At 39.6% G+C, this 10562-nt stretch overlaps 1 protein-coding gene across 7 annotated transcripts in view; it reads right to left on the minus strand.

Annotated features, from left to right (window-relative positions):
- LOC139625108 (RNA-binding Raly-like protein) overlaps positions 1 to 6311 on the minus strand; it is a 94476-nt gene extending 88165 nt beyond the window's left edge. For 2 of the 7 annotated variants that reach the window (XM_071484758.1, XM_071484757.1), the window contains exon 1: positions 4815 to 6311. The gene's annotated coding sequence lies outside the window, so the exon portion shown is untranslated. The remainder of the gene's footprint in view (positions 1 to 4814) is intronic. The other 5 variants (XM_071484755.1, XM_071484750.1, XM_071484751.1 and 2 more) reach the window with 4 other exon arrangements.
- Between the last annotated feature and the right edge of the window lie 4251 nt (positions 6312 to 10562).

Raw genomic sequence — 10562 nt, forward strand, 5'->3', positions numbered from 1 at the left:
CCAGCTATTTCCTAGCAACCCTTAAAACATTTTCATATATTAATCTGATACTGCCAGGTATCAGGCAACTAAGGTGATGTTTTCATATCACTAGGATTAAATAAAATGCACACCCAAGTCAGAAATGGAAGAAAATCTTTTGAGTGAATCTGCCTTTGAAAGCCCAAAAACTGTGAAACCACAATTTGCCTCTGTTTCACTCTCCTGTTCCCTCTCTAATAATGTCTTATGTATATATGTGTCAGCTTGTGTATGTGTTTGTATTATCTTCGTAATGTTTTGTGGAACAATGCTGTTGCATTCTGCTGAAACACTTCAGCCACATTTCCATAATTCTATATATATGTATACCAGAGTGGAGACATTCCATTATTTTCAGAGAAGACAGACACGAGCAGAAAACTAAAGTCATCTTTAGTGTGGCCATCTTCCTGCCTGGGGGTTCAACTAATGACAGCGCTCTGCGGACGGGTGGAAAAACATGGATTAATATGCCAAAAAGTTAAGTGTGATGAAACAAGCTTGTGTTCCCACAATGAGACTCACCATTTTCTAAAATTATAGTTTAATAACAGGAGGTTGAGGGATTCTGCTGCAGAAAACTCCATTGTGTGAATTTTGATTTATTCCTGTCTAGAAAAACAACACATTTGTGCATCAGGAGCAGCAAAGCTGAATCTATATGTAATCTAAAAAAAAAAAAAAAAAAAAAAAAGAAAGAAAAAGAAAACTAATTTTGAATGTTTTGATCCCATGCGATGCAGCTGCTGGATGTAATTTGATGAACAGTGCGATTAGAAAATTGGACTGAATATGTTAAGTCGACCTGAAACAGATGTAGCCTGGAAGCTATCAGGTTGGCTGGATCGATATCTGCACGCTGAACTGACAAAGTAGTGAAGCAGCATAAACTCCACTTTCTTCCCTCCTGGTAAACAGCTCCTGAAGATCACAGTAAAGTGACGTGTGGGACATCTGAGATCCATCTTTCTCTATTTGGGCTTGGGTTACTCCTTATCAGACAGCACTACTAAAAATAGAAAAAGTAATTCCTCTGTGAGTTTGTTTGCTTCCGATAAGGAAAAAAATGAAAGTGACTGCTGCTTAATTGGCCATTTTTAGGCTGCATTGATACTGCTGTGAGTTTCTCCACAAGCACATGAGTACACACTTAACTCTCAGCCTCTGTCTTGTTTTCTGTACTTATTCAAAGGTCACATAAAAGAATATTCATTTACTCGACAATGCCTTCATTAGCATTTTGTCAAGTCACAAAGAATTCAGACCTAAAGTTAATGAAATATAACTAAAGCAACTTAATACGAAACTCTAAAAATACACCGAGGTCTCAGCATGTCAGCGCTGAAGGCTCATTTAAGTGATGCACTATAACTCAAATGGTTCCCATAATAGACACTGGAAAGTCATTCAGCCTGACCCTGTTCTTCAGATATGGGTTTAATTGCCCAGAATATGAAGTGTGAGATCCCTTCACTTATCAAATTAACAGCTCAGAAAAGGACAGTGAAGTACTTAACACTTGTTTCCGTAGAATGAGTCGTGCCAAAGGTAAGCTGTTTATCTGTTAAAGAGGGTGGTGGGGGGGTGGGAGGTAGCAGGAGGAGAATACCTCATTGAGGGAGTGATATCACGATGTAAATCATCACTTTTAGTTTGGTGCTACAGGTCACTTGCATGTGCGCGAAGGTGTCAGACTGGAAACATCCAGAGGAAAGAAGCTCAGAGCTGATAAAAATGTTGATATGCTCATTTGAGTCGCCTTTATTTCTGTGCACAAATTAAGCTTTGGGAGCAACAGTGAGACACACACACTCAAACATACACCCACACACACACACACACACACACATATGAGTGATTTTAAGTGGGTATAATGCAGCATTTTTCTTTTGTTTTGCTGATTGTGTTCCAACTAAAAACCTTCACCCTTGGATTAGTTATATACGAGTAATGGACTGAACGAACCTGTGGTTTACCAATGAAGACACTGCAGAGTATAAGTGAGACCTTCACTGCTAAGTCTGAAAAAAGTGAAATATGAGAATAAACTTTAGATTGGTTATTCAGTTGGTATTAGGTCATGAAAAAGCATCTTCAGCTAAGTGTTTAGGTTTGTGGAAGAAGGCTCCATTTCTGCTCCCTAAATAACTTCTTCCAGATTCGTTCTAACAGTTTGACCGTGGTCCGGAACTGTTCAAACACAGTAAAAACAGTCATTTTGATTGAAACGTATGAAGCTCTGTACTGAGACCGAGACGTAACAAGCTGGACCGAGTAAAAGCTCGCTAAAGATATAACAGAAGATGTGTCTGTGCTTCTTGCATGTGTCCACGAAAGGTGCTGTGTTCAAAGTATGTGGCGCCGATACAACAACCCAGGATAATTACACACAACATGCGTATAAAAGATGCAGCACACAGCACATTAATTATGTTTCCATTTGTCCGACTCGGTCATGCTGAAACCTAGAGTGTTGTTTCAGTGGAGTGGACACAGATTCCAATCAGAGCACCAACTTAGCGTCAACCCAGTGGCACATACATTCAGACTGCACACATCTGACAATTAAGCACATGCTCCGTGTATACAACTTGCTACTTCAGTAATGTTTTATTCATGGTATAACGGAGGTATAGCAACACATGAGCTATCATATTTCTCCATAAGTGTCCTGTGCAGGTCTGGCTTGGCCCAGATAACAGAAAAACCTGCCTGGAGGGAAGACACAACACAGCAGGACGTAATGGAAGCTATCATAATGCTCAGCAGGAGAGGCGTCCAGGAGCTCACACTGTGGCGGCGTGGCAGAAACACCTCCCTCCCAACGAGGGGCGTGAAACCATGTCGCCGTGTTGTGATGCTGCACTTTGAGGTTCGAAAAGCACCATTTGATTCAAGTCTGTCTTAATTGAATTGAGTTGAGCTTGTTCTGAAATGTTACCAACAAATCTCTGTTTACACAGCTAAAAACTTATTGCAAAAGCCTGTCTTTGATTGAATTAAGCAAATGTTTGTCTTTCATTCTGCAGAGCTGAATAGAAGAGAGGAAGCAGCTGAAATCACCACGAGGAGACTGAGCTGCTGTTGTCTGAGGCTAAAAATAAAAAGTAGTGACTTGGTTTATGACTTAATCAAATTATTGGATTGAATTGTTGCACCCCCCCCCCCTCTCAATACTTACACACCAGTACTTGAGTCTGTTTAACTGGTCTGTATGGGACTGTTGATACAACCAAACACTGGCTGTAAAGACTGTAAAAGATTCCTTCCTGATTGGACTCCACACATTGTTTCTAAATCGTCTTACAACTTAAAAACCATTCAAACCTCCCCTGTGGCTCTTTTTAATCGACATCTGCTTCATGACCTGCATAGATTTAACAGGAGACAGGGGAATCAATACATGATAACAGCTTTCCAATACATGATAAAATGTATTACCGCAATTACACTAATCAGTTTGCCTTCTATTAAAACCGTAAGTTTGCCTACTGAGTTCTGCATTCAATATGTATCAATATTCCATTTCACCACATTAAACTGGATTGACTCTGATCTTCCAGCCTGTTTAATGACACCGGGGCTTAACAGTCTATACTCAGACTTAATGGTCCAGTCTCGTATATTTTATAGGCCTACAGTATTACTCTGACAAAATCTGTGTTCTGTTAAACTGCGCACATATGGATCAAAGTGAAGCAAACTGGCAAGATCTGGCATGCAAGCTTCTTACAACTGGAAGCCCATGTTAAAGCCAGAATTCATATGTGACTGAGAAATGGCTCAGATTAGTCGGGGGATAGTCTGGAATAAATCAAATAAGGTTTGAGGATTTCTGTGGAGCACCAGAACTTTTTGGACTCATCTCTTTGAAGGCTAAATTTAGAGAAGGTTCATCGACAGACAACAACGTTAAAGTGGCCCGAAAACTACTCATAAAAAATACAGACAGCAGCATTGTAGCCTACAAAACACAGAAAAAAAAACTGTTTGCAAGCCATGCCCTTTTCTAAGATTGCATTTTATCTATTTGTTTAGATATCCTGCAGCACAACAATAATCTGAGGTTAAACCTGCCTCTTGAAGGATTGATTCACCCTAAGCCCCTTTTTTGAGTCCTGTCATTAGCTCTATTCATTTCCTGCAAAATCAGATTTGACAAATCCAAGAGTATTTATGAATCGAGGCCTACGAAAAGCCGATTTCAGCAATAAGGAGGCCACTTAAGTTTGGCAAGCCGCTCTGCCCTGTGTTACACACACAGCACTTTAGTGCAAACTGTGGCCATCCTAATTACCCCCCCCCCCCCAACTTGGAGTTTAAAGAAATGCTCTGCAGCAAAGCAAATTGTTATTCCTGCCCATCCAAGTGGATGTATGGATGGAGTTTGGATACTTTATCTGTGGGATATCATTAGAGTGCATCCTTCCCTGGGATCTGAATGTAGCCACTTACATTTATTCCTCAGCTGCGACGGCGTGAAGATTGTTGAACTCAACACAAGGGAAACATTGTGATCAAACGAACCTGCGTGTGATTTCCAGCCCTTGTTCTTGGATTGTTGATCACGTTACTCGTTTTTTTTTTTTTTTTTTTTTTTTGGTTTGTTTTTTTTTTTTTTTGTTTTTGAAGCATTACGCACAGATCGATCACATCAGGTAACCTTCAGATAACATTGATAAAGATTGCCTTCTCTAATGAGCACCTTACAAAATAACACGTCAGCCACAGGTGCATATTTCTGTCACCTTAGTCTTTATTGTAAATACAGAAACTCATATTATGTTATATACCTGCAAGAGGGAAAATGTCTGTTCATCCTCGTTGATACAGAAAACAAAAACGCATTGAACTCCCCCAAGAATCAAAACTCCCCTCGTCCACCCAGCATCATCTAGTCAAAAAAAACGATAACATCCAAAAATACTTGACACTGCCACCAGCAAAAGTATAATGAAATCGAAAAAAGAGAGAAACACAAAAACAACAAACCTGTGAGCTCAGCTGCAAGAAAAGTATCACGTTAAAACGTCATCGGGCTTTTTTTTTTTGTGTGTTTGTTTAAAAATGACTCCTTTTTTTCTCATAAAGAAAAGAGGAACAAAGTAAAATCAAGGGTTTGATCGGTGAGATTCACCGAGACATCAAAATCACAAAACTCGAAGGCAACAAACAACACTGCAAAATGCAAACCAAAGCATAGCAACAGCAAAAGTCGACAGAAACAAAAAAAAAATAAAAATGTTTCAAAACCACCAATAAATGTTTGAAAAATCTCAATACTGACAAAATCTGCTTGGTTTCGACCCTCGAAACAAAACTGCAAGCAAGTATAAAGGCTTTCTCAAGACCGATAACGCACCCGTTCACCCTCTTGGCACTCTCCATCAGAATAACTGCATGCTAAAAACTTGAAGCCTGGATGTGAAAAACGCTCAAAACCACCATGTCAATGCTCAATTCAAACACCAGCAAAAGGAGGAAAAATAAAAAAAGGGGGGCAATTAAAAAGACAAAAAATGCTTACAAAAAAAAGCCATTGGAAATGTACTCACCGAGCGGGAGTAAAATGTTGCAATAAAAATGTGATATGGCTCAAAATACAGTATGGCGGTGCAAGCCGAAATGCTGTGCCTTTTCTCTAGATCTCTGCCTCCAGTTCTGTCATGTGACTGATTCAGCCCCGACTTCCAGCAATAAGAGACCAGTGTTGAACAGCTGATGCTGAATGCTCTCCTAACGGCTTGGCTCTCTCCAAAAGTAAAAAGAGGTAGTCCTTATCATCCCACAGTTATGACTGAGCCGGTTGTGTGTTTTTCTTTGGGTTTTTTTTTTTTTTTTTTTTTTTTTCTCTTTTAAAGATGCAGAGCTCACTCGGTGTCAGCGTCACGCCGGGATCCAGACGTGCTTTCATTTCATTCAGGGGAAGCATTGGGCTTTTATACACTGCATGTGTCTGTTCTCAGGAGGAATCCAGGGACAGGAGGGTGGGTGATTACAGTGGGGTTGGTCAACGGGAAGCACATGGAAGGAAAGAAAAGAAAAAAAAAACTGCATCATCCTCGTAATAGCGCGAAATGTGGCACGTCCAGGGCAAAGCAAACAGCAGCGCCATACCTTTAATATCACGCCAGCCCTGTCCACGGTGCTGAAATGTGGCGAATATGACAAACGAGCGATTGTAACGTCCCCAGCCCAGCCCTGTCCATGGTGCTGAAACAGGAGGCGAGGACAAGCAAACAAAAGTACCAACGAAACCGAGAAGCCCTGTCCATGGTCCTGAAACTTATAACAATCGATATTATTAATAGATCCATACTACTACCAGTGCAGATCAGATTTTGAGATTAATTCCCTCAAAAAACGTCAGCATGCAAAAAAAAAAAAAAAAAAAAATGTTCGTCACTTAATGGGCTGTTGAAAGACATTGTCTTCCCTTGATGCATTGCACAAAAGAGCATGGAGGAGATGGACACAGCTGGAAAAACTGAAATTAATTCTGCAAGGTGGTAAATCACATGCATTGTCAGCACATACTGTATTGTTTGCTGTTAGTATACAAGAGTAAAGTGTGTTGATATTTTTTTTTTTAAAATGAAAAAAAAAGAAAGAAGAGAAAAAACAATAGTATCACACTTTTAGCATCACGCAGCTCTGCCCATGGTGCTGAAGCAGGGGTCACGCAAAACACTGAAGGCAAACGATGGCTATGGTTCTCAAACTGGGAGAAAACAACAATTAAGGAGAAAAGAACACTGTAGTATGAATAGTATGAACATCACGCAGCTTTGTCCATGGTGCTGAAACTGTGGGCGTAAAGCACAACAAACAATGTTTTTATAGGCTTGCATCCAAAATTGTTCAATTATCCACTATTCTCTACTCTACTACAGTATGTAGAGGACTACATAGTCTGTCAGGTGGCAAAAAAACCCAAACAGCTTTATGAGCACATAATGGTGTATATATGGCACATCGAATGGTGAATGATTTGTTTGCACGGCTACAGTCTTAATAATATGCAGCTCTGTCTATGGTGCTTAAATCTGGAAGTGCAGAACACTGAAGACAAACAATGAAGTTAGCAAGAGCTAGAGCAAATAACAGTATCAAACAGCAACTCAGTGCTGTACCTGAGCTCGTCCTGTGTAGACACAGTGTTTGGCTGTGTTCATGGACTTCAAACCAAAAGAATACGTAGCATTTTTTTTTTTTTTTTTAGAACAAACAACTGTATCACTCATAATATTTTCCAGCACTGTCCATGGAGCTGAAACTGGGTGGTTTTCACTCTATACTCAATGTGCCTTGAATACAACTCCTGATGACACATCGTGTATTTATATCTTATTCCATTTATTTGTTCATTTTTTATGTCCAGTACCTAAAGAGTGGTTCACCCTGGTAGGCTTTATAGTTCAGTTTGGCTTCTAGCACCAACCCGATTTCCTGTAAAACCCACCTCCTCTCGCTCTCATTTGCTAAATAAATACACCTGAGAAATGTAGGTTATTGATGATTGCGCCAGACAGGAAAGTAATAATGTGTTATTGATGAATTAGCATCTGACTGCAGTTGTCAGACAAAATTCAGTACAAGTTCATGTAACACACAGCACTGGAGACAACTGTCACCATTCATTCATCATAACTGTAGTTGGTGCACTGTTTCCACCTTAAGCACTGTCTAATTTAATTTTCTTTTCAGATCACGTCCAAGCCTTTGGGAGGCACAATGTAAAATGCTTTACAGTCTCTGAAGAATACATTCGGTGTCCAGGAACAGTCATCAAACTTTTCTTGAAGCAAAATCTAGCACCTTCATCACTGAGTGTATTTACCTCTTCTTTCTTTTTGCCATCAGAGCCTGTTAAGCGTCTTTGGCAACATACTGTACCGCGCAGTTTTCTCTGTCTCATTTGGTTTGATATGTCAACAGTGTCATGGCACATTGGTCTTTCTGCCTATAAACTCGACTTGACGGTTAGCGTGTTGCCGTGTTGGGCATGTCAGACCGTAATTATCAATGCTTGGGGGTGTTCATGACCTAACTCACTGTCAATGAGGTGATTCAGAATGCCGCAGAGGTCTGACTTGAGAATTGGATCGTAAATAGAAAGAGATGGGTTCCAACGCGTGGGCAGTGCAGAGGTGATGAAGAAAATGATGCAATTAGGGCACAGCCAGCGTAATTCCACGTAATCCAATACCACACTCTATAATAAACTATGACTAATGCGTGACATCGTAATTGACAAACAGTCATTTGGCTTAAACTCAACCTTCCTCCCAGTTTAATGCTGCAGAACTTTTAATGCATGCTATGGAAGATATATAGATAAATAAAGAATTTTATGTTTCCCCTCGACATGATTTATACATATATGGCCGTAAACATGGGAGTTGCTGTCATGTACACACTCAGGTTTCAGGTCCGTGCTGCTTATCAGCCATGCTGGTGCATCAGAAAGAGACTTGCAAGGTTAAGGGAATGCCCTTCATGAATAGGCTATGAGAAATAAGAAATATCAGTCATATCAACCTTCTGAAATGGTGTCACTGATCAGCAGCCCAGGCACAGCACGGACAGACATGATTTTAACCTGAATCTCAGTGTATTTGCCATTGATAGTTTTATGAATTAAATAAGATATGAAGCTAAATAGAATCATAATTCAGTGCCAAGTATGAAATCCCCATTAGCATAGCACCGTGCAGGGACGACACATTGCCTTTGGCCATTAAGAGCCAATCAGAGGCAGGGCTCAAAACATGTGGGCTTTTGGGTCTTTCCACACATCCAAAGTGTTTCCTCTCAAGGTGCATTAATCAATATTTGTTATTCAATTATTTATAAGCTGTGTGCAACATGCAGTAATGTGGAAAAGAGAGAAATAGAGAGAAAGGGAGCAGAACCTCAGAAAATTATGATTTTTATTGCAATTATAGTTATAGTGTTATAGGAATGACCAATGTCCATGACCCTAGGTAATACATACATATGGTCATATCAAAAAGAATATATACCATATTATATCAACATTTGCTTTATGTGTGATATTTTGCAGTCAATTGGATGAACTTTCAATAACATATAGTCACAGGATGCTCGTTCCTGACACAGCTGAGGTCCATATCAGTGTGTGGCGGGACCCTGTGGCAACAAAAAAAAAAAAATTAAAATTAAAAAATAAATTAAAAAAACCTATGGACTGAATTAATTTCCTTTATTAAAGCAATGAGAGGATTTGTATTCTTTAATTACAGTTTTGACAAGGAGTCTGCAAAAATCATGCAGGATATTTTAATCAAAAATAAATGGAGTGTGCACACATAACTGTAAGGGGATTTAATGCTCATTACAATAAATGGGTTACATTTACAAATCTAGAGCTTGAGGTGGAGGGATTATATCAAATAATTTGAAATGAAAATACACTTGAAAGCCTTTTTTAGTATGTTCTGTGTTTGCTAATATCAGCACTGGAATATGGGCTTAGTAAAATCATTGCAGGGGAGGCTTTTCTTTCACCATTATGCATATTTTAAAGGGAAATGTGCTTGTGTAGGCTGGGTCAGTTAGAGAAATGTCAACCAATGCATTTTAAGGATCAGACTCAATTGAATGCATCTCCCATGTGTTTATATGACACCTTCATTTTCCTTTTTCCCTTTGTCCCTGTCAATGGCTGCACTCTGTCCGAGCTGACTGACCCACAGAGGCCTGTTGGGACATCAGACAGACTTACTCACATAAATATCGGTCACCCTGCAAAGAATCCTCTGTTTGAGGATCAGCATCTGGTACCATCTATGTTTAAAAATTTGGTTCAGAAGAAACAGTGTTTATATCGGTTAATTAGGAGACAAATGGCAAGTAATCCTTCAAGGAGCTATATATGTTTTGCTGTTGCTAGATAGCCAGTGTTAGCATTTACAGCTGTTTACTTATGAGTCTAGAAGAAGTGAGTTCAGTATCAAACTTCATTCCTGATACTTTACTGGAAAGCAATACCAGTGTTAACTTTTGCTTTCCTTTCATTTCCATCACTTAATTTCTCTGCTAGATTCTGGCTGGGAGTGGTGGTAGTGGTGGTGGTGGTAATGGTCACTTGCCAAGAGCCTCAGCCATTGTTCTGTTTACAATATGTTAGGATATGCCCTCTAAGTAGCATTTCTTCATCATCCTCTCATGTTGGACTGAGGGCAGACCGGAAACTACAGTGACTCACTGCCGCTGCTCTTCAGGTACAAAATCGTATTACAAAATGGGAGAGGCTGGGGCAAGCTGGTTAGCATGCTAACTTCATTAAATATCTCAACAACAACATAATACATAGACATATTTGACATGACATCAAAACGTTTTAAACTAAAACACGTACATACAGTGTAGCACTTTTAAAAGCGTACTCCACCAATTTAACACTGCACTTCTATAACACACAAAAGGATCAAAATGAAAGCAGCGGAACCAGACAGAGTCTCTTCTTCATTCTCAAAACTTTATGCCTACATTACCCTCAATGCAATTCAGCCACT

Source organism: Trachinotus anak, unplaced genomic scaffold, assembly GCF_046630095.1.
Source record: "Trachinotus anak isolate AG129_WGS33_773 ecotype Australia unplaced genomic scaffold, CSIRO_AGI_Tana_v1 ptg000009l, whole genome shotgun sequence".
Taxonomy (NCBI): domain Eukaryota; kingdom Metazoa; phylum Chordata; class Actinopteri; order Carangiformes; family Carangidae; genus Trachinotus; species Trachinotus anak.